This window comes from Lissotriton helveticus, chromosome 7 (genome assembly GCF_964261635.1).
Source record: "Lissotriton helveticus chromosome 7, aLisHel1.1, whole genome shotgun sequence".
Lineage (NCBI taxonomy): Eukaryota > Metazoa > Chordata > Amphibia > Caudata > Salamandridae > Lissotriton > Lissotriton helveticus.
In genome coordinates, this window is record NC_136068.1 from 755,859,624 (window position 1) to 755,885,204 (window position 25,581).

General features: G+C 41.4%; 2 long non-coding RNA genes across 2 annotated transcripts in view; one reads left to right on the top strand and one right to left on the bottom strand.

Annotated features, from left to right (window-relative positions):
* The window catches only part of LOC144767022 (uncharacterized), a 146,409-nt gene that overhangs the window by 33,261 nt on the left and 87,567 nt on the right, over positions 1-25,581 (top strand). The gene's annotated exons all lie outside the window — the stretch shown is intronic.
* LOC144767021 (uncharacterized) lies at positions 15,702-24,313 on the bottom strand. Its single transcript, XR_013598028.1, has 3 exons — positions 24,223-24,313; positions 20,513-20,617; positions 15,702-15,779 (listed from the first exon to the last, which is right to left on the bottom strand). It is a non-coding gene; the product is annotated as an uncharacterized LOC144767021 (long non-coding RNA).

A 25,581-nucleotide genomic window follows, 5' to 3' on the forward strand; every position in this document is an offset into this window, starting at 1 on the left:
TTCTCCCCTTGTATGTATGTATATGTGTGATTAGTATGGCACAGGCTTGTGCCCTACCTTGTGTATTATTGTATAATACTTTCACAATTGACTCATAAGTAAATATCAGACCTCTGTCTAGGCTGGATATGTCAAAACAAATATAGCTATGATTCTGTCTATATTTTATTGTTCCCTAACTTCTTCACTCCAAAGGACCACTGTTGTCTAAAAGACACTGTTTGATAAGGAACTCAAGAAGATATATATATCCTAAGCCACAGGTGAGGGCCTATTACAAGGCAAGGGAGAGGTCCTTCAACAACCGGTATCACCAGAAGCAGGTGGGCGGTAAAAGGCTAGTATTACATTCCATCCAACGACGGTTTAAAGTTTCAAATTAAAGAGAGGGAAACAGAAAGTCAAACATTGGGAACAGAAGGCTTACACCAGCCGTTATTATCCATGAGCAATTTCATTGTCTTCAAATGAGCGCTCAACATTCAAAGTAATCTTTAATATTGATTACACAGCTATATGTCTCAAATTCATACTGATGTGCATGTAGACTCCACCCACAATGTAGACAACTTACATAGCCCTTCACTACAATGTAAAAAAATATAGCATCAGTTTTCTTACCTCCCATGAAGGGCCCTCATGATACCATCCGTATACAGAGTGATTGTCCTCCTCCCAATGGGCCCTCCACCTTTTTCCCATCATGTGGAACCATTCCAAATCATGCTGAAAAGCAAAATATAACAAAATGTTGTTTTGTCAACCAAACACATAGGCGTCATTGCGTTTCATTGCAAGACTAAATTATAACAAGGAGTGGTGTTTACAAGCTTTTGCCTTTACTGGAATGTGTCAAGTGCCAGGTGTTTCCTTTATTTATTTGGGTTTACGTCAACTTGCACTTTGATACCAGATTGAGCTCTCTATGGATGTGTTATTTAAATTCAAAGTATTTTGCCCGGCTCAAGACCCTAGGGCATCACGTTTCTGACAAGCAATTCATGTGAGGACTACTCATCGCTGCATATGGTGGATGCATAATCTGCTGCAAGTACCCCGTGTTATCAGTGCTATTTCAAACCTGGTCATATAGTTGAGGGCAGCGCTCATGCACCGCTCGCTTAAGAAATTGTACTTGCTAGTGCACATGCATCATTGTACTTCATTCTGACACTCCTCATCTATGAGGGCACCGATTCTCGACCAGCCTCCTGCCATCATCTGAGCTCACGAGTGCCAGTGCTTTACTGTACCCCGACGCGCCTCTCTACTGTGTGTAGGCTGCTTCACATCTGACTGCGCGCGCGCATGCACACTGCTGAGATTTACACCCTATATAGACCACACACACAGACTCCAGAATACTAAATAAAGGCTGCATTTTAGTGTGCATTTAAAAAAAGTGTGCAACGTTGGACGCAAAAGCATGACTTTTAGTCTTTGTTGTTCAAGATTCAGGTAAGATTTTTTTTAAAAGAAAGTATATATTTGAGTCAGGTGTATGAGAACAGCTCAAGAGGCACGGGGGTGGCTTGTCACGTTGATATAATATCATCATCTCTGCCCCCCTTTCATGGATTAGTATGGACATGTGAAGTGCTTGTGATGGGGTGATATTTCGGTGGCTATCTTGGAGAGGGGCAAGGTTAGCCAAGGTAGTGACAACAATAAAGATTAAGGCGATGTGCAGAATCAAATTTTGAATTAAAATTTAAAATTTAAGAACAATTCATAGAACTCAGAAAGTCAAGGTGTTTGAGATTACATATAGATGTACGTTGAGTATTGTTCCGCATTACATCAATGAGGTCCAATCCTCAAGGAGGTTAAGTCCTGTATTTAGGCTTTCTGTCTTTAGAATCCATTTAAGCTCCTCTTTGTTTAAGATTCTTGTGACACATAGGCGTCATTGCGTTTCACTGCAAGACTAAATTATAACAAGGAGTGTTGTTTACTCTACAAGCTTTTGCCTTTACTGGAATGTGTCAAGTGCCAGGTGTTTTTTTATTTATTTGGGTTTAAGTCAACTTGCACTTTGATACGAGATTGAGCTCTCTATGGCTGTGTTATTTAAATTCAAAGTATTTTGCCCGGCTCAAGGCCCTCGGGCATCACTTTTATGACAAGCAATTCATGTGAGGACTACTCATCGCTGCATATGGCGGATGCATAATTTGCTGCAAGTACCCCATGCTATCAGTGCTATTTCAAACCTATTCATATAGTTGAGGGCACCGCTCATGCACCGCTCGCTTAAGAAATTGTACTTGCAAGTGCACATGCATCATTGTACTTCATTCTGACACTCCTCTCATCTATGAGGGCACCGATTCTCGACCAGCCGCCTGCCATCATCTGAGCTCACAAGTGCCAGTGCTTTACTGTACCCTGACGCACCTCTCTACTGTGTGTGGGCTGCTTCACATCCGGCTGCGTGCGCGCATGCACACATGCACACTGCAGAGATTTACACCCTATATAAACCATGCACACAGACTCCTTAATACTAAATAAAGGCTGCATTTTAATGTGCATTTAAAAAAATGTGCAACGTTGGACGCAAAAGCATGACTTTTAGTCTTTGTTGTTCAAGATTCAGGGAAGATTTTTTTTAAATGAAAGTATATATTTGAGTCAGGTGTATGAGAACAGCTCAAGAGGCACAGGGGTGGCTTGTCACGTTCACATGATATTATCATCTCTGCGCCCCTTTCATGGATTAGTATGGACATGTGAAGTGCTTGTGATGGGGTGATATTTCGGTGGCTATCTTGGAGAGGGGCACGGTTAACCAAGGTAGTGACAACAATAAAGACTAAGGCGACGTGCAGAATCAAATTTTGAATTAAAATTTAAAATTTAAGAACAATTCATAGAACTCAGAAAGTCAAGGTGTTTGAGATTACATATAGATGTACGTTAAGTATTGTTCCGCATTATATCAAGGAGGTCCAATCCTCAAGGAGGTTGAGTCCTGTATTTAGGCTTTCTGTCTTTAGAATCCATTTAAGCTCCTCTTTGTTAAAGATTCTTGTGATGTCATCACCTCTGGGGGGTACGTTTACGGCATTGATTATAGTCCAGCGGATGTCATTTTCAGAGTGTCCCTTTTGTAGGAAATGCTCAACCAATGGAGCATTTGCTGTTTTGCATCATATCCTGCATCTGTGTTGGGAGATGCGAAGGCAGATTTGCTGGGTGGTTTGACCTACATATATTTTATTGCAAGGACAAAAGAAGGCACATACTACATTGCACGTGTTACAGTTAGTAAACATTTTAAGTTCATTCCTGATGTCATTGAAAACAAATTCCTTACATTCAATAGTAAATTCGCAGACCACACAGTTACCGCATTTAGAGTGGCCCTTCAGTGGTGCTAAGGACCAGAGGTCGTGCAGTGTCGGGTTGTTGTTCCTTATCAGTGGCAGTGCAGCCGGACCAATTGGTCCTTGATGTCCTTCCTTCCATAGAGAAGTGAGGCTACCCTTAGGCATATATATATTATGTCCTGATGATGATCTGCATATTGCTGATAGCGGATCGAAACGCCGTTGACACCCTTGAAACACCTTATACAAGCTAAATTGTGTTTACTAAATGTGTAAAGGTGTTGTGGTTTATTTTTGTCGTACTCTGACATTACCAAAACTATAAGTGCAACTAACCCATTGCTTTTGCCTAAAAAAGACCCCCCCCCTGTTTTCTCCCCTTGTATGTATGTATCTGTGTGATTAGTAGGGCACAGGGTGCCCTACCTTGTGTATTATTGTATAATACTTTCACAATTGATTTATAAGTAAATATCAGACCTCTGTCTAGGCTGGATATGTCAAAACAAATATAGCTACGATTCTGTCTATATTTTATTGTTCCCTAACTTCTTCACTCCAAAGGACCACTGTTGTCTAAAAGACACTGTTTGATAAGGAACTCAAGAAGATATATATCCTAAGCCACAGGTGAGGGCCTATTACAAGGCAAGGGAGAGGTCCTTCAACAACCGGTATCACCAGAAGCAGGTGGGCGGTAAAAGGCTAGTATTACATTCCATCCAACGACGGTTTAAAGTTTCAAATTAAAGAGAGGGAAACAGAAAGTCAAACATTGGGAACAGAAGGCTTACACCAGCCGTTATTATCCATGAGCAATTTCATTGTCTTCAAATGAGCGCTCAACATTCAAAGCAATCTTTAATATTGATTACACAGCTATATGTCTCAAATTCATACTGATGTGCATGTAGACTCCACCCACAATGTAGACAACTTACATAGCCCTTCACTACAATGTAAAAAAATATAGCATCAGTTTTCTTACCTCCCATGAAGGGCCCTCATGATACCATCCGTATACTGACAGGTTGTCTGCCTCCCACTGGGCCCGCCACCTTATTCCCATTGTGTGGAACCATTCCAAATCATGCTGAAAAGCAAAATATAACAAAATGTTGTTTTGTCAACCAAACACATAGGCGTCATTGCGTTTCATTGCAAGACTAAATTATAACAAGGAGTGGTGTTTACAAGCTTTTGCCTTTACTGGAATGTGTCAAGTGCCAGGTGTTTCCTTTATTTATTTGGGTTTACGTCAACTTGCACTTTGATACCAGATTGAGCTCTCTATGGATGTGTTATTTAAATTCAAAGTATTTTGCCCGGCTCAAGACCCTAGGGCATCACGTTTCTGACAAGCAATTCATGTGAGGACTACTCATCGCTGCATATGGTGGATGCATAATCTGCTGCAAGTACCCCGTGTTATCAGTGCTATTTCAAACCTAGTCATATAGTTAAGGGCACCGCTCGCTTAAGAAATTGTACTTGCTAGTGCACATGCATCATTGTACTTCATTCTGACACTCCTCATCTATGAGGGCACCGATTCTCGACCAGCCTCCTGCCATCATCTGAGCTCACGAGTGCCAGTGCTTTACTGTACCCTGACGCGCCTCTCTACTGTGTGTAGGCTGCTTCACATCCGACTGCGCGCGCGCATGCACACATGCACACTGCAGAGATTTACACCCTATATAGACCACACACACAGACTCCAGAATACTAAATAAAGGCTGCATTTTAGTGTGCATTTAAAAAAATGTGCAATGTTGGACGCAAAAGCATGACTTTTAGTCTTTGTTGTTCAAGATTCAGGGAAGATTTTTTTTAAATGAAAGTATATATTTGAGTCAGGTGTATGAGAACAGCTCAAGAGGCACGGGGGTGGCTTGTCACGTTCACATGATATCATCATCTCTGCGCCCCTTTCATGGATTAGTATGGGCATGTGAAGTGCTTGTGATGGGGTGATATTTCGGTGGCTATCTTGGAGAGGGGCAAGGTTAGCCAACGTAGTGACAACAATAAAGATTAAGGCGACGTGCAGAATCAAATTTTGAATTAAAATTTAAGAACAATTCATAGAACTCAGAAAGTCAAGGTGTTTGAGATTACATATAGATGTACGTTGAGTATTGTTCCGCATTATATCAATGAGGTCCAATCCTCAAGGAGGTTAAGTCCTGTATTTAGGCTTTCTGTCTTTAGAATCCATTTAAGCCCCTCTTTGTTTAAGATTCTTGTGATGTCATCACCTCTGGGGGGTAGGTTTATGGCATTGATTATAGTCCAGCGGATGTCATTTTCAGAGTGTCCCTTTTGTAGGAAATGCTCAACCAATGGAGCATTTGCTGTTTTGCATCATATCCTGCATCTGTGTTGGGAGATGCGAAGGCAGATTTTCTGGGTGGTTTGACCTACATATATTTTATTGCAAGGACAAAAGATGGCACATACTACATTGCACGTGTTACAGTTAGTAAACATTTTAAGTTAATTCCTGATGTCATTGAAAACAAATTCCTTACATTCAATAGTAAATTCGCAGACCACACAGTTACCGCATTTAGAGTGGCCCTTCAGAGGTGCTAAGGACCAGAGGTCGTGCAGTGTCGGGTTGTTGTTCCTTATCAGTGGCAGTGCAGCCCGGACCAATTGGTCCTTGATGTCCTTCCTTCCATAGAGAAGTGAGGCTACCCTTAGGCATATATATATTATGTCCTGATGATGATCTGCATATTGCTGATAGCGGATCGAAACGCCGTCGACACCCTTGAAACACCTTATACAAGCTAAATTGTGTTTACTAAATGTGTAAAGGTGTTGTGGTTTATTTTTGTTGTACTCTGACATTACCAAAACTATAAGTGCAACTAACCCATTGCTTTTGCCTAAAAAAGCCCCCCCCTGTTTTCTCCCCTTGTATGTATGTATATGTGTGATTAGTATGGCACAGGCTTGTGCCCTACCTTGTGTATTATTGTATAATACTTTCACAATTGACTCATAAGTAAATATCAGACCTCTGTCTAGGCTGGATATGTCAAAACAAATATAGCTATGATTCTGTCTATATTTTATTGTTCCCTAACTTCTTCACTCCAAAGGACCACTGTTGTCTAAAAGACACTGTTTGATAAGGAACTCAAGAAGATATATATATCCTAAGCCACAGGTGAGGGCCTATTACAAGGCAAGGGAGAGGTCCTTCAACAACCGGTATCACCAGAAGCAGGTGGGCGGTAAAAGGCTAGTATTACATTCCATCCAACGACGGTTTAAAGTTTCAAATTAAAGAGAGGGAAACAGAAAGTCAAACATTGGGAACAGAAGGCTTACACCAGCCGTTATTATCCATGAGCAATTTCATTGTCTTCAAATGAGCGCTCAACATTCAAAGTAATCTTTAATATTGATTACACAGCTATATGTCTCAAATTCATACTGATGTGCATGTAGACTCCACCCACAATGTAGACAACTTACATAGCCCTTCACTACAATGTAAAAAAATATAGCATCAGTTTTCTTACCTCCCATGAAGGGCCCTCATGATACCATCCGTATACAGAGTGATTGTCCTCCTCCCAATGGGCCCTCCACCTTTTTCCCATCATGTGGAACCATTCCAAATCATGCTGAAAAGCAAAATATAACAAAATGTTGTTTTGTCAACCAAACACATAGGCGTCATTGCGTTTCATTGCAAGACTAAATTATAACAAGGAGTGGTGTTTACAAGCTTTTGCCTTTACTGGAATGTGTCAAGTGCCAGGTGTTTCCTTTATTTATTTGGGTTTACGTCAACTTGCACTTTGATACCAGATTGAGCTCTCTATGGATGTGTTATTTAAATTCAAAGTATTTTGCCCGGCTCAAGACCCTAGGGCATCACGTTTCTGACAAGCAATTCATGTGAGGACTACTCATCGCTGCATATGGTGGATGCATAATCTGCTGCAAGTACCCCGTGTTATCAGTGCTATTTCAAACCTAGTCATATAGTTGAGGGCAGCGCTCATGCACCGCTCGCTTAAGAAATTGTACTTGCTAGTGCACATGCATCATTGTACTTCATTCTGACACTCCTCATCTATGAGGGCACCGATTCTCGACCAGCCTCCTGCCATCATCTGAGCTCACGAGTGCCAGTGCTTTACTGTACCCCGACGCGCCTCTCTACTGTGTGTAGGCTGCTTCACATCTGACTGCGCGCGCGCATGCACACTGCTGAGATTTACACCCTATATAGACCACACACACAGACTCCAGAATACTAAATAAAGGCTGCATTTTAGTGTGCATTTAAAAAAAGTGTGCAACGTTGGACGCAAAAGCATGACTTTTAGTCTTTGTTGTTCAAGATTCAGGTAAGATTTTTTTTAAAAGAAAGTATATATTTGAGTCAGGTGTATGAGAACAGCTCAAGAGGCACGGGGGTGGCTTGTCACGTTGATATAATATCATCATCTCTGCCCCCCTTTCATGGATTAGTATGGACATGTGAAGTGCTTGTGATGGGGTGATATTTCGGTGGCTATCTTGGAGAGGGGCAAGGTTAGCCAAGGTAGTGACAACAATAAAGATTAAGGCGATGTGCAGAATCAAATTTTGAATTAAAATTTAAAATTTAAGAACAATTCATAGAACTCAGAAAGTCAAGGTGTTTGAGATTACATATAGATGTACGTTGAGTATTGTTCCGCATTACATCAATGAGGTCCAATCCTCAAGGAGGTTAAGTCCTGTATTTAGGCTTTCTGTCTTTAGAATCCATTTAAGCTCCTCTTTGTTTAAGATTCTTGTGACACATAGGCGTCATTGCGTTTCACTGCAAGACTAAATTATAACAAGGAGTGTTGTTTACTCTACAAGCTTTTGCCTTTACTGGAATGTGTCAAGTGCCAGGTGTTTTTTTATTTATTTGGGTTTAAGTCAACTTGCACTTTGATACGAGATTGAGCTCTCTATGGCTGTGTTATTTAAATTCAAAGTATTTTGCCCGGCTCAAGGCCCTCGGGCATCACTTTTATGACAAGCAATTCATGTGAGGACTACTCATCGCTGCATATGGCGGATGCATAATTTGCTGCAAGTACCCCATGCTATCAGTGCTATTTCAAACCTATTCATATAGTTGAGGGCACCGCTCATGCACCGCTCGCTTAAGAAATTGTACTTGCAAGTGCACATGCATCATTGTACTTCATTCTGACACTCCTCTCATCTATGAGGGCACCGATTCTCGACCAGCCGCCTGCCATCATCTGAGCTCACAAGTGCCAGTGCTTTACTGTACCCTGACGCACCTCTCTACTGTGTGTAGGCTGCTTCACATCCGGCTGCGTGCGCGCATGCACACATGCACACTGCAGAGATTTACACCCTATATAAACCATGCACACAGACTCCTTAATACTAAATAAAGGCTGCATTTTAATGTGCATTTAAAAAAATGTGCAACGTTGGACGCAAAAGCATGACTTTTAGTCTTTGTTGTTCAAGATTCAGGGAAGATTTTTTTTAAATGAAAGTATATATTTGAGTCAGGTGTATGAGAACAGCTCAAGAGGCACAGGGGTGGCTTGTCACGTTCACATGATATTATCATCTCTGCGCCCCTTTCATGGATTAGTATGGACATGTGAAGTGCTTGTGATGGGGTGATATTTCGGTGGCTATCTTGGAGAGGGGCACGGTTAACCAAGGTAGTGACAACAATAAAGATTAAGGCGACGTGCAGAATCAAATTTTGAATTAAAATTTAAAATTTAAGAACAATTCATAGAACTCAGAAAGTCAAGGTGTTTGAGATTACATATAGATGTACGTTAAGTATTGTTCCGCATTATATCAAGGAGGTCCAATCCTCAAGGAGGTTGAGTCCTGTATTTAGGCTTTCTGTCTTTAGAATCCATTTAAGCTCCTCTTTGTTAAAGATTCTTGTGATGTCATCACCTCTGGGGGGTACGTTTACGGCATTGATTATAGTCCAGCGGATGTCATTTTCAGAGTGTCCCTTTTGTAGGAAATGCTCAACCAATGGAGCATTTGCTGTTTTGCATCATATCCTGCATCTGTGTTGGGAGATGCGAAGGCAGATTTGCTGGGTGGTTTGACCTACATATATTTTATTGCAAGGACAAAAGAAGGCACATACTACATTGCACGTGTTACAGTTAGTAAACATTTTAAGTTCATTCCTGATGTCATTGAAAACAAATTCCTTACATTCAATAGTAAATTCGCAGACCACACAGTTACCGCATTTAGAGTGGCCCTTCAGTGGTGCTAAGGACCAGAGGTCGTGCAGTGTCGGGTTGTTGTTCCTTATCAGTGGCAGTGCAGCCGGACCAATTGGTCCTTGATGTCCTTCCTTCCATAGAGAAGTGAGGCTACCCTTAGGCATATATATATTATGTCCTGATGATGATCTGCATATTGCTGATAGCGGATCGAAACGCCGTTGACACCCTTGAAACACCTTATACAAGCTAAATTGTGTTTACTAAATGTGTAAAGGTGTTGTGGTTTATTTTTGTCGTACTCTGACATTACCAAAACTATAAGTGCAACTAACCCATTGCTTTTGCCTAAAAAAGACCCCCCCCCCTGTTTTCTCCCCTTGTATGTATGTATCTGTGTGATTAGTAGGGCACAGGGTGCCCTACCTTGTGTATTATTGTATAATACTTTCACAATTGATTTATAAGTAAATATCAGACCTCTGTCTAGGCTGGATATGTCAAAACAAATATAGCTACGATTCTGTCTATATTTTATTGTTCCCTAACTTCTTCACTCCAAAGGACCACTGTTGTCTAAAAGACACTGTTTGATAAGGAACTCAAGAAGATATATATCCTAAGCCACAGGTGAGGGCCTATTACAAGGCAAGGGAGAGGTCCTTCAACAACCGGTATCACCAGAAGCAGGTGGGCGGTAAAAGGCTAGTATTACATTCCATCCAACGACGGTTTAAAGTTTCAAATTAAAGAGAGGGAAACAGAAAGTCAAACATTGGGAACAGAAGGCTTACACCAGCCGTTATTATCCATGAGCAATTTCATTGTCTTCAAATGAGCGCTCAACATTCAAAGCAATCTTTAATATTGATTACACAGCTATATGTCTCAAATTCATACTGATGTGCATGTAGACTCCACCCACAATGTAGACAACTTACATAGCCCTTCACTACAATGTAAAAAAATATAGCATCAGTTTTCTTACCTCCCATGAAGGGCCCTCATGATACCATCCGTATACTGACAGGTTGTCTGCCTCCCACTGGGCCCGCCACCTTATTCCCATTGTGTGGAACCATTCCAAATCATGCTGAAAAGCAAAATATAACAAAATGTTGTTTTGTCAACCAAACACATAGGCGTCATTGCGTTTCATTGCAAGACTAAATTATAACAAGGAGTGGTGTTTACAAGCTTTTGCCTTTACTGGAATGTGTCAAGTGCCAGGTGTTTCCTTTATTTATTTGGGTTTACGTCAACTTGCACTTTGATACCAGATTGAGCTCTCTATGGATGTGTTATTTAAATTCAAAGTATTTTGCCCGGCTCAAGACCCTAGGGCATCACGTTTCTGACAAGCAATTCATGTGAGGACTACTCATCGCTGCATATGGTGGATGCATAATCTGCTGCAAGTACCCCGTGTTATCAGTGCTATTTCAAACCTAGTCATATAGTTAAGGGCACCGCTCGCTTAAGAAATTGTACTTGCTAGTGCACATGCATCATTGTACTTCATTCTGACACTCCTCATCTATGAGGGCACCGATTCTCGACCAGCCTCCTGCCATCATCTGAGCTCACGAGTGCCAGTGCTTTACTGTACCCTGACGCGCCTCTCTACTGTGTGTAGGCTGCTTCACATCCGACTGCGCGCGCGCATGCACACATGCACACTGCAGAGATTTACACCCTATATAGACCACACACACAGACTCCAGAATACTAAATAAAGGCTGCATTTTAGTGTGCATTTAAAAAAATGTGCAATGTTGGACGCAAAAGCATGACTTTTAGTCTTTGTTGTTCAAGATTCAGGGAAGATTTTTTTTAAATGAAAGTATATATTTGAGTCAGGTGTATGAGAACAGCTCAAGAGGCACGGGGGTGGCTTGTCACGTTCACATGATATCATCATCTCTGCGCCCCTTTCATGGATTAGTATGGGCATGTGAAGTGCTTGTGATGGGGTGATATTTCGGTGGCTATCTTGGAGAGGGGCAAGGTTAGCCAACGTAGTGACAACAATAAAGATTAAGGCGACGTGCAGAATCAAATTTTGAATTAAAATTTAAGAACAATTCATAGAACTCAGAAAGTCAAGGTGTTTGAGATTACATATAGATGTACGTTGAGTATTGTTCCGCATTATATCAATGAGGTCCAATCCTCAAGGAGGTTAAGTCCTGTATTTAGGCTTTCTGTCTTTAGAATCCATTTAAGCCCCTCTTTGTTTAAGATTCTTGTGATGTCATCACCTCTGGGGGGTAGGTTTATGGCATTGATTATAGTCCAGCGGATGTCATTTTCAGAGTGTCCCTTTTGTAGGAAATGCTCAACCAATGGAGCATTTGCTGTTTTGCATCATATCCTGCATCTGTGTTGGGAGATGCGAAGGCAGATTTTCTGGGTGGTTTGACCTACATATATTTTATTGCAAGGACAAAAGATGGCACATACTACATTGCACGTGTTACAGTTAGTAAACATTTTAAGTTAATTCCTGATGTCATTGAAAACAAATTCCTTACATTCAATAGTAAATTCGCAGACCACACAGTTACCGCATTTAGAGTGGCCCTTCAGAGGTGCTAAGGACCAGAGGTCGTGCAGTGTCGGGTTGTTGTTCCTTATCAGTGGCAGTGCAGCCCGGACCAATTGGTCCTTGATGTCCTTCCTTCCATAGAGAAGTGAGGCTACCCTTAGGCATATATATATTATGTCCTGATGATGATCTGCATATTGCTGATAGCGGATCGAAACGCCGTCGACACCCTTGAAACACCTTATACAAGCTAAATTGTGTTTACTAAATGTGTAAAGGTGTTGTGGTTTATTTTTGTTGTACTCTGACATTACCAAAACTATAAGTGCAACTAACCCATTGCTTTTGCCTAAAAAAGCCCCCCCCCTGTTTTCTCCCCTTGTATGTATGTATCTGTGTGATTAGTATGGCACAGGCTTGTGCCCTACCTTGTGTATTATTGTATAATACTTTCACAATTGACTCATAAGTAAATATCAGACCTCTGTCTAGGCTGGATATGTCAAAACAAATATAGCTACGATTCTGTCTATATTTTATTGTTCCCTAACTTCTTCACTCCAAAGGACCACTGTTGTCTAAAAGACACTGTTTGATAAGGAACTCAAGAAGATATATATATCCTAAACCACAGGTGAGGGCCTATTACAAGGCAAGGGAGAGGTCCTTCAACAACCGGTATCACCAGAAGCAGGTGGGCGGTAAAAGGCTAGTATTACATTCCATCCAACGACGGTTTAAAGTTTCAAATTAAAGAGAGGGAAACAGAAAGTCAAACATTGGGAACAGAAGGCTTACACCAGCCGTTATTATCCATGAGCAATTTCATTGTCTTCAAATGAGCGCTCAACATTCAAAGCAATCTTTAATATTGATTACACAGCTATATGTCTCAAATTCATACTGATGTGCATGTAGACTCCACCCACAATGTAGACAACTTACATAGCCCTTCACTACAATGTAAAAAAATATAGCATCAGTTTTCTTACCTCCCATGAAGGGCCCTCATGATACCATCCGTATACTGACAGGTTGTCTGCCTCCCACTGGGCCCGCCACCTTATTCCCATTGTGTGGAACCATTCCAAATCATGTTGAAAAGCAAAATATAACAAAATGTTGTTTTGTCAACCAAACACATAGGCGTCATTGCGTTTCATTGCAAGACTAAATTATAACAAGGAGTGGTGTTTACAAGCTTTTGCCTTTACTGGAATGTGTCAAGTGCCAGGTGTTTCCTTTATTTATTTGGGTTTACGTCAACTTGCACTTTGATACCAGATTGAGCTCTCTATGGATGTGTTATTTAAATTCAAAGTATTTTGCCCGGCTCAAGACCCTAGGGCATCACGTTTCTGACAAGCAATTCATGTGAGGACTACTCATCGCTGCATATGGTGGATGCATAATCTGCTGCAAGTACCCCGTGTTATCAGTGCTATTTCAAACCTAGTCATATAGTTGAGGGCACCGCTCGCTTAAGAAATTGTACTTTCTAGTGCACATGCATCATTGTACTTCATTCTGACACTCCTCATCTATGAGGGCACCGATTCTCGACCAGCCTCCTGCCATCATCTGAGCTCACGAGTGCCAGTGCTTTACTGTACCCTGACGCGCCTCTCTACTGTGTGTAGGCTGCTTCACATCCGACTGCGCGCGCGCATGCACACATGCACACTGCAGAGATTTACACCCTATATAGACCACACACACAGACTCCAGAATACTAAATAAAGGCTGCATTTTAGTGTGCATTTAAAAAAATGTGCAACGTTGGACGCAAAAGCATGACTTTTAGTCTTTGTTGTTCAAGATTCAGGGAAGATTTTTTTTAAATGAAAGTATATATTTGAGTCAGGTGTATGAGAACAGCTCAAGAGGCACGGGGGTGGCTTGTCACGTTCACATGATATCATCATCTCTGCGCCCCTTTCATGGATTAGTATGGGCATGTGAAGTGCTTGTGATGGGGTGATATTTCGGTGGCTATCTTGGAGAGGGGCAAGGTTAGCCAACGTAGTGACAACAATAAAGATTAAGGCGACGTGCAGAATCAAATTTTGAATTAAAATTTAAGAACAATTCATAGAACTCAGAAAGTCAAGGTGTTTGAGATTACATATAGATGTACGTTGAGTATTGTTCCGCATTATATCAATGAGGTCCAATCCTCAAGGAGGTTAAGTCCTGTATTTAGGCTTTCTGTCTTTAGAATCCATTTAAGCCCCTCTTTGTTTAAGATTCTTGTGATGTCATCACCTCTGGGGGGTAGGTTTATGGCATTGATTATAGTCCAGCGGATGTCATTTTCAGAGTGTCCCTTTTGTAGGAAATGCTCAACCAATGGAGCATTTGCTGTTTTGCATCATATCCTGCATCTGTGTTGGGAGATGCGAAGGCAGATTTTCTGGGTGGTTTGACCTACATATATTTTATTGCAAGGACAAAAGATGGCACATACTACATTGCACGTGTTACAGTTAGTAAACATTTTAAGTTCATTCCTGATGTCATTGAAAACAAATTCCTTACATTCAATAGTAAATTCGCAGACCACACAGTTACCGCATTTAGAGTGGCCCTTCAGAGGTGCTAAGGACCAGAGGTCGTGCAGTGTCGGGTTGTTGTTCCTTATCAGTGGCAGTGCAGCCCGGACCAATTGGTCCTTGATGTCCTTCCTTCCATAGAGAAGTGAGGCTACCCTTAGGCATATATATATTATGTCCTGATGATGATCTGCATATTGCTGATAGCGGATCGAAACGCCGTCGACACCCTTGAAACACCTTATACAAGCTAAATTGTGTTTACTAAATGTGTAAAGGTGTTGTGGTTTATTTTTGTTGTACTCTGACATTACCAAAACTATAAGTGCAACTAACCCATTGCTTTTGCCTAAAAAAGCCCCCCCCTGTTTTCTCCCCTTGTATGTATGTATATGTGTGATTAGTATGGCACAGGCTTGTGCCCTACCTTGTGTATTATTGTATAATACTTTCACAATTGACTCATAAGTAAATATCAGACCTCTGTCTAGGCTGGATATGTCAAAACAAATATAGCTATGATTCTGTCTATATTTTATTGTTCCCTAACTTCTTCACTCCAAAGGACCACTGTTGTCTAAAAGACACTGTTTGATAAGGAACTCAAGAAGATATATATATCCTAAGCCACAGGTGAGGGCCTATTACAAGGCAAGGGAGAGGTCCTTCAACAACCGGTATCACCAGAAGCAGGTGGGCGGTAAAAGGCTAGTATTACATTCCATCCAACGACGGTTTAAAGTTTCAAATTAAAGAGAGGGAAACAGAAAGTCAAACATTGGGAACAGAAGGCTTACACCAGCCGTTATTATCCATGAGCAATTTCATTGTCTTCAAATGAGCGCTCAACATTCAAAGCAATCTTTAATATTGATTACACAGCTATATGTCTCAAATTCATACTGATGTGCATGTAGACTCCACCCACAATGTAGACAACTTACATAGCCCTTCACTACAATGTAAAAAAATATAGCATCAGTTTTCTTACCTCCCATGAAGGGCCCTCATGATACCATCCGTATACAGAGTGATTGTCCTCCTCCCAATGGGCCCTCCACCTTTTTCCCATCATGTGGAACCATTCCAAATCATGCTGAAAAGCAAAATATAACAAAATGTTGTTTTGTCAACCAAACACATAGGCGTCATTGCGTTTCATTGCAAGACTAAATTATAACAAGGAGTGGTGTTTACAAGCTTTTGCCTTTACTGGAATGTGTCAAGTGCCAGGTGTTTCCTTTATTTATTTGGGTTTACGTCAACTTGCACTTTGATACCAGATTGAGCTCTCTATGGATGTGTTATTTAAATTCAAAGTATTTTGCCCGGCTCAAGACCCTAGGGCATCACGTTTCTGATTTCTGACAAGCAATTCATGTGAGGACTACTCATCGCTGCATATGGTGGATGCATAATCTGCTGCAAGTACCCCGTGTTATCAGTGCTATTTCAAACCTAGTCATATAGTTGAGGGCAGCGCTCATGCACCGCTCGCTTAAGAAATTGTACTTGCTAGTGCACATGCATCATTGTACTTCATTCTGACACTCCTCATCTATGAGGGCACCGATTCTCGACCAGCCTCCTGCCATCATCTGAGCTCACGAGTGCCAGTGCTTTACTGTACCCTGACGCGCCTCTCTACTGTGTGTAGGCTGCTTCACATCTGACTGCGCGCGCGCATGCACACTGCTGAGATTTACACCCTATATAGACCACACACACAGACTCCAGAATATTAAATAAAGGCTGCATTTTAGTGTGCATTTAAAAAAAGTGTGCAACGTTGGACGCAAAAGCATGACTTTTAGTCTTTGTTGTTCAAGATTCAGGTAAGATTTTTTTTTAAAGAAAGTATATATTTGAGTCAGGTGTATGAGAACAGCTCAAGAGGCACGGGGGTGGCTTGTCACGTTGATATAATATCATCATCTCTGCCCCCCTTTCATGGATTAGTATGGACATGTGAAGTGCTTGTGATGGGGTGATATTTCGGTGGCTATCTTGGAGAGGGGCAAGGTTAGCCAAGGTAGTGACAACAATAAAGATTAAGGCGATGTGCAGAATCAAATTTTGAATTAAAATTTAAAATTTAAGAACAATTCATAGAACTCAGAAAGTCAAGGTGTTTGAGATTACATATAGATGTACGTTGAGTATTGTTCCGCATTACATCAATGAGGTCCAATCCTCAAGGAGGTTAAGTCCTGTATTTAGGCTTTCTGTCTTTAGAATCCATTTAAGCTCCTCTTCGTTTAAGATTCTTGTGACACATAGGCGTCATTGCGTTTCACTGCAAGACTAAATTATAACAAGGAGTGTTGTTTACTCTACAAGCTTTTGCCTTTACTGGAATGTGTCAAGTGCCAGGTGTTTTTTATTTATTTGGGTTTAAGTCAACTTGCACTTTGATACGAGATTGAGCTCTCTATGGCTGTGTTATTTAAATTCAAAGTATTTTGCCCGGCTCAAGGCCCTCGGGCATCACTTTTATGACAAGCAATTCATGTGAGGACTACTCATCGCTGCATATGGCGGATGCATAATCTGCTGCAAGTACCCCATGCTATCAGTGCTATTTCAAACCTATTCATATAGTTGAGGGCACCGCTCATGCACCGCTCGCTTAAGAAATTGTACTTGCAAGTGCACATGCATCATTGTACTTCATTCTGACACTCCTCTCATCTATGAGGGCACCGATTCTCGACCAGCCGCCTGCCATCATCTGAGCTCACAAGTGCCAGTGCTTTACTGTACCCTGACGCACCTCTCTACTGTGTGTAGGCTGCTTCACATCCGGCTGCGTGCGCGCATGCACACATGCACACTGCAGAGATTTACACCCTATATAAACCATGCACACAGACTCCATAATACTAAATAAAGGCTGCATTTTAATGTGCATTTAAAAAAATGTGCAACGTTGGACGCAAAAGCATGACTTTTAGTCTTTGTTGTTCAAGATTCAGGGAAGATTTTTTTTAAATGAAAGTATATATTTGAGTCAGGTGTATGAGAACAGCTCAAGAGGCACGGGGGTGGCTTGTCACGTTAACATGATATTATCATCTCTGCGCCCCTTTAATGGATTAGTATGGACATGTGAAGTGCTTGTGATGGGGTGATATTTCGGTGGCTATCTTGGAGAGGGGCAAGGTTAGCCAAGGTAGTGACAACAATAAAGATTAAGGCGACGTGCAGAATCAAATTTTGAATTAAAATTTAAAATTTAAGAACAATTCATAGAACTCAGAAAGTCAAGGTGTTTGAGATTACATATAGATGTACGTTGAGTATTGTTCCGCATTATATCAATGAGGTCCAATCCTCAAGGAGGTTAAGTCCTGTATTTAGGCTTTCTGTCTTTAGAATCCATTTAAGCTCCTCTTTGTTTAAGATTCTTGTGACACATAGGCGTCATTGCGTTTCACTGCAAGACTAAATTATAACAAGGAGTGTTGTTTACTCTACAAGCTTCTGCCTTTACTGGAATGTGTCAAGTGCCAGGTGTTTTTTTATTTATTTGGGTTTAAGTCAACTTGCACTTTGATATGAGATTGAGCTCTCTATGGCTGTGTTATTTAAATTCAAAGTATTTTGCCGGGCTCAAGGCCCTCGGGCATCACTTTTATGACAAGCAATTCATGTGAGGACTACTCATCGCTGCATATGGCGGATGCATAATCTGCTGCAAGTACCCCCATGCTATCAGTGCTATTTCAAACCTATTCATATAGTTGAGGGCACCGCTCATGCACCGCTCGCTTAAGAAATTGTACTTGCAAGTGCACATGCATCATTGTACTTCATTCTGACACTCCTCTCATCTATGAGGGCACCGATTCTCAACCAGCCGCCTGCCATCATCTGAGCTCACAAGTGCAGTGATTTACTGTACCCTGACGCACATCTCTACTGTGTGTAGGCTGCTTCACATCCGGCTGCGTGCGCGCATGCACACATGCACACTGCAGAGATTTACACCCTATATAAACCATGCACACAGACTCCTTAATACTAAATAAAGGCTGCATTTTAATGTGCATTTAAAAAAATGTGCAACGTTGGACGCAAAAGCATGACTTTTAGTCTTTGTTGTTCAAGATTCAGGGAAGATTTTTTTTAAATGAAAGTATATATTTGAGTCAGGTGTATGAGAACAGCTCAAGAGGCACGGGGGTGGCTTGTCACGTTCACATGATATTATCATCTCTGCGCCCCTTTCATGGATTAGTATGGACATGTGAAGTGCTTGTGATGGGGTGATATTTCGGTGGCTATCTTGGAGAGGGGCAAGGTTAGCCAAGGTAGTGACAACAATAAAGATTAAGGCGACGTGAAGAATCAAATTTTGAATTAAAATTTAAGAACAATTCATAGAACTCAGAAAGTCAAGGTGTTTGAGATTACATATAGATGTACGTTGAGTATTGTTCCGCATTATATCAAGGAGGTCCAATCCTCAAGGAGGTTGAGTCCTGTATTTAGGCTTTCTGTCTTTAGAATCCATTTAAGCTCCTCTTTGTTTAAGATTCTTGTGATGTCATCACCTCTGGGGGGTACGTTTACGGCATTGATTATAGTCCAGCGGATGTCATTTTCAGAGTGTCCCTTTTGTAGGAAATGCTCAACCAATGGAGCATTTGCTGTTTTGCATCATATCCTGCATCTGTGTTGGGAGATGCCAAGGCAGATTTTCTGGGTGGTTTGACCTACATATATTTTATTGCAAGGACAAAAGATGGCACATACTACATTGCACGTGTAACAGTTAGTAAACATTTTAAGTTCATTCCTGATGTCATTGAAAACAAATTCCTTACATTCAATAGTAAATTCGCAGACCACACAGTTACCGCATTTAGAGTGGCCCTTCAGTGGTGCTAAGGACCAGAGGTCGTGCAGTGTCGGGTTGTTGTTCCTTATCAGTGGCAGTGCAGCCCGGACCAATTGGTCCTTGATGTCCTTCCTTCCATAGAGAAGTGAGGCTACCCTTAGGCATATATATATTATGTCCTGATGATGATCTGCATATTGCTGATAGCGGATCGAAACGCCGTCGACACCCTTGAAACACCTTATACAAGCTAAATTGTGTTTACTAAATGTGTAAAGGTGTTGTGGTTTATTTTTGTTGTACTCTGACATTACCAAAACTATAAGTGCAACTAACCCATTGCTTTTGCCTAAAAAAGACCCCCCCTGTTTTCTCCCCTTGTATGTATGTATCTGTGTGATTAGTAGGGCACAGGCTTGTGCCCTACCTTGTGTATTATTGTATAATACTTTCACAATTGATTCATAAGTAAATATCAGACCTCTGTCTAGGCTGGATATGTCAAAACAAATATAGCTACGATTCTGTCTATATTTTATTGTTCCCTAACTTCTTCACTCCAAAGGACCACTGTTGTCTAAAAGACACTGTTTGATAAGGAACTCAAGAAGATATATATCCTAAGCCACAGGTGAGGGCCTATTACAAGGCAAGGGAGAGGTCCTTCAACAACCGGTATCACCAGAAGCAGGTGGGCGGTAAAAGGCTAGTATTACATTCCATCCAATGACGGTTTAATGTTTCAAATTAAAAAGAGGGAAACAAAGTCAAACATTGGGAACAGAAGGCTTACACCAGCCGTTATTATCCATGAGCAAATTCATTGTCTTCAAATGAGCGCTCAACATTCAAAGCAATCTTTAATATTGATTACACAGCTATATGTCTCAAATTCATACTGATGTGCATGTAGACTCCACCCACAATGTAGACAACTTACATAGCCCTTCACTACAATGTAAAAAAAATAGCATCAGTTTCCTTACCTCCCATGATGAGTCTGGGAGGAACCTTGCAAAGAGGCCGTGGTTTGCTGCCTCAAGTATATCCCTCCACCTCATTCACATATGGCGAAAATATTGTAAATTATTCTGAAAAGCAAAATATAACAAAATGTTGTTTTGTCAACCAAACACATAGGCGTCATTGCGTTTCACTGCAAGACTAAATTATAACAAGGAGTGGTGTTTACTCTACAAGCTTTTGCCTTTACTGGAATGTCAAGTACCAGGTGTTTTCTTTATTTATTTGGGTTTAAGTCAACTTGCACTTTGATACGAGATTGAGCTCTCTATGGCTTTGTTATTTAAATTCAAAGTATTTTGCCCGGCTCAAGGCCCTCGGGCATCACGTTTCTGACAAGCAATTCATGTGAGGACTACTCATCGCTGCATATGGTGGATGCATAATCTGCTGCAAGTACCCCATGCTATCAATGCTATTTTGAACCTAGTTATATAGTTGAGGGCACCGCTCATGCACCGCTCGCTTAAGAAATTGTACTTGCTAGTGCACATGCATCATTGTACTTCATTCTGACACTCCTCATCTATGAGGGCACCGATTCTCGACCAGCCTCCTGCCATCATCTGAGCTCACGAGTGCCAGTGCTTTACTGTACCCTGACGCGCCTCTCTACTGTGTGTAGGCTGCTTCACATCCGACTGCGCGCGCGCATGCACACATGCACACTGCAGAGATTTACACCCTATATAGACCACACACACAGACTCCAGAATACTAAATAAAGGCTGCATTTTTGTGTGCATTTAAAAAAATGTGCAACGTTGGACGCAAAAGCATGACTTTTAGTCTTTGTTGTTCAAGATTCAGGGAAGATTTTTTTTAAATGAAAGTATATATTTGAGTCAGGTGTATGAGAACAGCTCAAGAGGCACGGGGGTGGCTTGTCACGTTCACATGATATCATCATCTCTGCGCCCCTTTCATGGATTAGTATGGACATGTGAAGTGCTTGTGATGGGGTGATATTTCGGTGGCTATCTTGGAGAGGGGCAAGGTTAGCCTAGGTAGTGACAACAATAAAGATTAAGGCGACGTGCAGAATCAAATTTTGAATTAAAATTTAAAATTTAAGAACAATTCATAGAACTCAGAAAGTCAAGGTGTTTGAGATTACATATAGATGTACGTTGAGTATTGTTCCGCATTATATCAATGAGGTCCAATCCTCAAGGAGGTTAAGTCCTGTATTTAGGCTTTCTGTCTTTAGAATCCATTTAAGCTCCTCTTTGTTTAAGGTTCTTGTGACACATAGGCGTCATTGCGTTTCACTGCAAGACTAAATTATAACAAGGAGTGTTGTTTACTCTACAAGCTTCTGCCTTTACTGGAATGTGTCAAGTGCCAGGTGTTTTTTTATTTATTTGGGTTTAAGTCAACTTGCACTTTGATACCAGATTGAGCTCTCTATGGCTGTGTTATTTAAATTCAAAGTATTTTGCCCGGCTCAAGGCCCTCGGGCATCACGTTTCTGACAAGCAATTCATGTGAGGACTACTCATCGCTGCATATGGTGGATGCATAATCTGCTGCAAGTACCCCATGTTATCAGTGCTATTTAAAACCTAGTCATATAGTTTGAGGGCACCGCTCATGAACCGCTCGCTTAAGAAATTGTACTTGCTAGTGCACATGCATCATTGTACTTCATTCTGACACTCCTCATCTATGAGGGCACCGATTCTCGACCAGCCTCCTGCAATCATCTGAGCTCACGAGTGCCAGTGCTTTACTGTACCCTGACGCGCCTCTCTACTGTGTGTAGGCTGCTTCACATCCGACTGCGCGCACGCATGCACACATGCACACTGCAGAGATTTACACCCTATATAGACCACACACACAGACTCCAGAATACTAAATAAAGGCTGCATTTTAGTGTGCATTTAAAAAAATGTGCAACGTTGGAAGCAAAAGCATGACTTTTAGTCTTTGTTGTTCAATATTCAGGGAAGATTTTTTTTAAATGAAAGTATATATTTGAGTCAGGTGTATGAGAACAGCTCAAGAGGCACGGGGGTGGCTTGTCACGTTCACATGATATTATCATCTCTGCGCCCCTTTCATGGATTAGTATGGACATGTGAAGTGCTTGTGATGGGGTGATATTTCGGTGGCTATCTTGGAGAGGGGCAAGGTTAGCCAAGGTAGTGACAACAATAAAGATTAAGGCGACGTGCAGAATCAAATTTTGAATTAAAATTTAAAATTTAAGAACAATTCATAGAACTCAGAAAGTCAAGGTGTTTGAGATTACATATAGATGTATGTTGAGGATTGTTCCGCATTATATCAAGGAGGTCCAATCCTCAAGGAGGTTAAGTCCTGTATTTAGGCTTTCTGTCTTTAGAATCCATTTAAGCTCCTCTTTGTTTGAGATTCTTGTGATGTCATCACCTCTGGGGGGTACGTTTACGGCATTGATTATAGTCCAGCGGATGTCATTTTCAGAGTGTCCCTTTTGTAGGAAATGCTCAACCAATGGAGCATTTGCTGTTTTGCATCATATCCTGCATCTGTGTTGGGAGATGCGAAGGCAGATTTTCTGGGTGGTTTGACCTACATATATTTTATTGCAAGGACAAAAGATGGCACATACTACATTGCACGTGTTACAGTTAGTAAACATTTTAAGTTCATTCCTGATGTCATTGAATACAAATTCCTTACATTCAATAGTAAATTCGCACACCACACAGTTACCGCATTTAGAGTGGCCCTTCAGTGGTGCTAAGGACCAGAGGTCGTGCAGGGTCGGGTTGTTGTTCCTTATCAGTGGCAGTGCAGCCCGGACCAATTGGTCCTTGATGTCCTTCCTTCCATAGAGAAGTGAGGCTACCCTTAGGCATATATATATTATGTCCTGATGATGATCTGCATATTGCTGATAGCGGATCGAAACGCCGTCGACACCCTTGAAACACCTTATACAAGCTAAATTGTGTTTACTAAATGTGTAAAGGTGTTGTGGTTTATTTTTGTTGTACTCTAACATTACCAAAACTATAAGTGCAACTAACCCATTGCTTTTGCCTAAAAAAGACCCCCCCTGTTTTCTCCCCTTGTATGTATGTATCTGTGTGATTAGTAGGGCACAGGCTTGTGCCCTACCTTGTGTATTATTGTATAATACTTTCACAATTGATTCATAAGTAAATATCAGACCTCTGTCTAGGCTGGATATGTCAAAACAAATATAGCTACGATTCTGTCTATATTTTATTGTTCCCTAACTTCTTCACTCCAAAGGACCACTGTTGTCTAAAAGACACTGTTTGATAAGGAACTCAAGAAGATATATATCCTAAGCCACAGGTCAGGGCCTATTACAAGGCAAAGGAGAGGTCCTTCAACAACCGGTATCACCAGAAGCAGGTGGGCGGTAAAAGGCTAGTATTACATTCCATCCAACGACGGTTTAAAGTTTCAAATTAAAGAGAGGGAAACAGAAAGTCAAACATTGGGAACAGAAGGCTTACACCAGCCGTTATTATCAATGAGCAATTTCATTGTCTTCAAATGAGCGCTCAACCTTCAAAGCAATCTTTAATATTGATTACACAGCTATATGTCTCAAATTCATACTGATGTGCATGTAGACTCCACCCACAATGTAGACAACTTACATAGCCCTTCACTACAATGTAAAAAAATATAGCATCAGTTTCCTTACCTCCCATGATGGGCTTGATGATACCATCCATAAACAGATTGATTATCTTCCTCCCAACGGGCCCTCCACCTTTTTCCCATCTCATGGAACCATTCTAAATCGTGCTGAAAAGCAAAATATAACAAAATGTTGTTTTGTCAACCAAACACATAGGCGTCATTGCGTTTCATTGCAAGACTAAATTATAACAAGGAGTGGTGTTTACAAGCTTTTGCCTTTACTGGAATGTGTCAAGTGCCAGGTGTTTCCTTTATTTATTTGGGTTTACGTCAACTTGCACTTTGATACCAGATTGAGCTCTCTATGGCTGCGTTATTTAAATTCAAAGTATTATGCCCGGCTCAAGGCCCTTGGGCATCACGTTTCTGACAAGCAATTCATGTGAGGACTACTCATCGCTGCATATGGTGGATGCATAATCTGCTGCAAGTACCCCATGTTATCAGTGCTATTTCAAACCTAGTCATATAGTTGAGGGCACCGCTCATGCACCGCTCGCTTAAGAAATTGTACTTGCATCATTGTACTTCATTCTGACACTCCTCATCTATGAGGGCACCGATTCTCGAGCAGCCTCCTGCCATCATCTGACTGCGCAAGCTGGGCTGAAGACGGTTGTAATGCCAGAAACAGGGAAGGCATGGCTTGGCAGTTCGGGCTGGACTGTTCCCATGAGGCACAGGGTCAGGCTTATTTGCATATAGCCATGTTTGAACTGGGGTGGCAGTGTGGGCTAAAGAACGGTGACGGATTGAACCCAGATCTTTTGACTGGGTGTGAGTGTTTGATTGGTTCAGATGCTCCGACCATTACCACCCCCTTTTGTACCGCAAAAGCATTAGTGAGCACGGTCGAGGCTGAGCAAGTGTGCTTTAACCCCATATCTGCCATAGAAAATTATCTGTAATACCCGAGGGAGGTCTTTGCATCCCTGAGTTTCTGAGCGCAATCCCTGTTCCTGTGACCAGGAGGCTGATTTCTCCTCACCTGCTGCCCTGCTCGCTCTCTGACCCTTTATACACAAAAGGCATGTTCACATGCATAGAAGCCCCGCACCACACACTAGGGGTATCAAACGTCTTACCACCCTTTCCCAATCCCAACTATGATGGACAGCTCACTCAAGGGACCTCGGCGCATTTTGGCGCGGTGGCAAGTTACAGGCACACATGGTCAGTGGAGAAAAATATTCTGACCCTTTACGCAGCTGCAGTGTAGGAAAAGCTCTATACATTTACCCAACGAGGTAGCACTTACTGATTAGTGAGTAAAAAGTACTCCAGTTGAGTAGATGGAAATTGAAAAAAAATCCACGATTTCGCGGGAAAATCCACGATTTCGCAGGAAAATCCACGATTT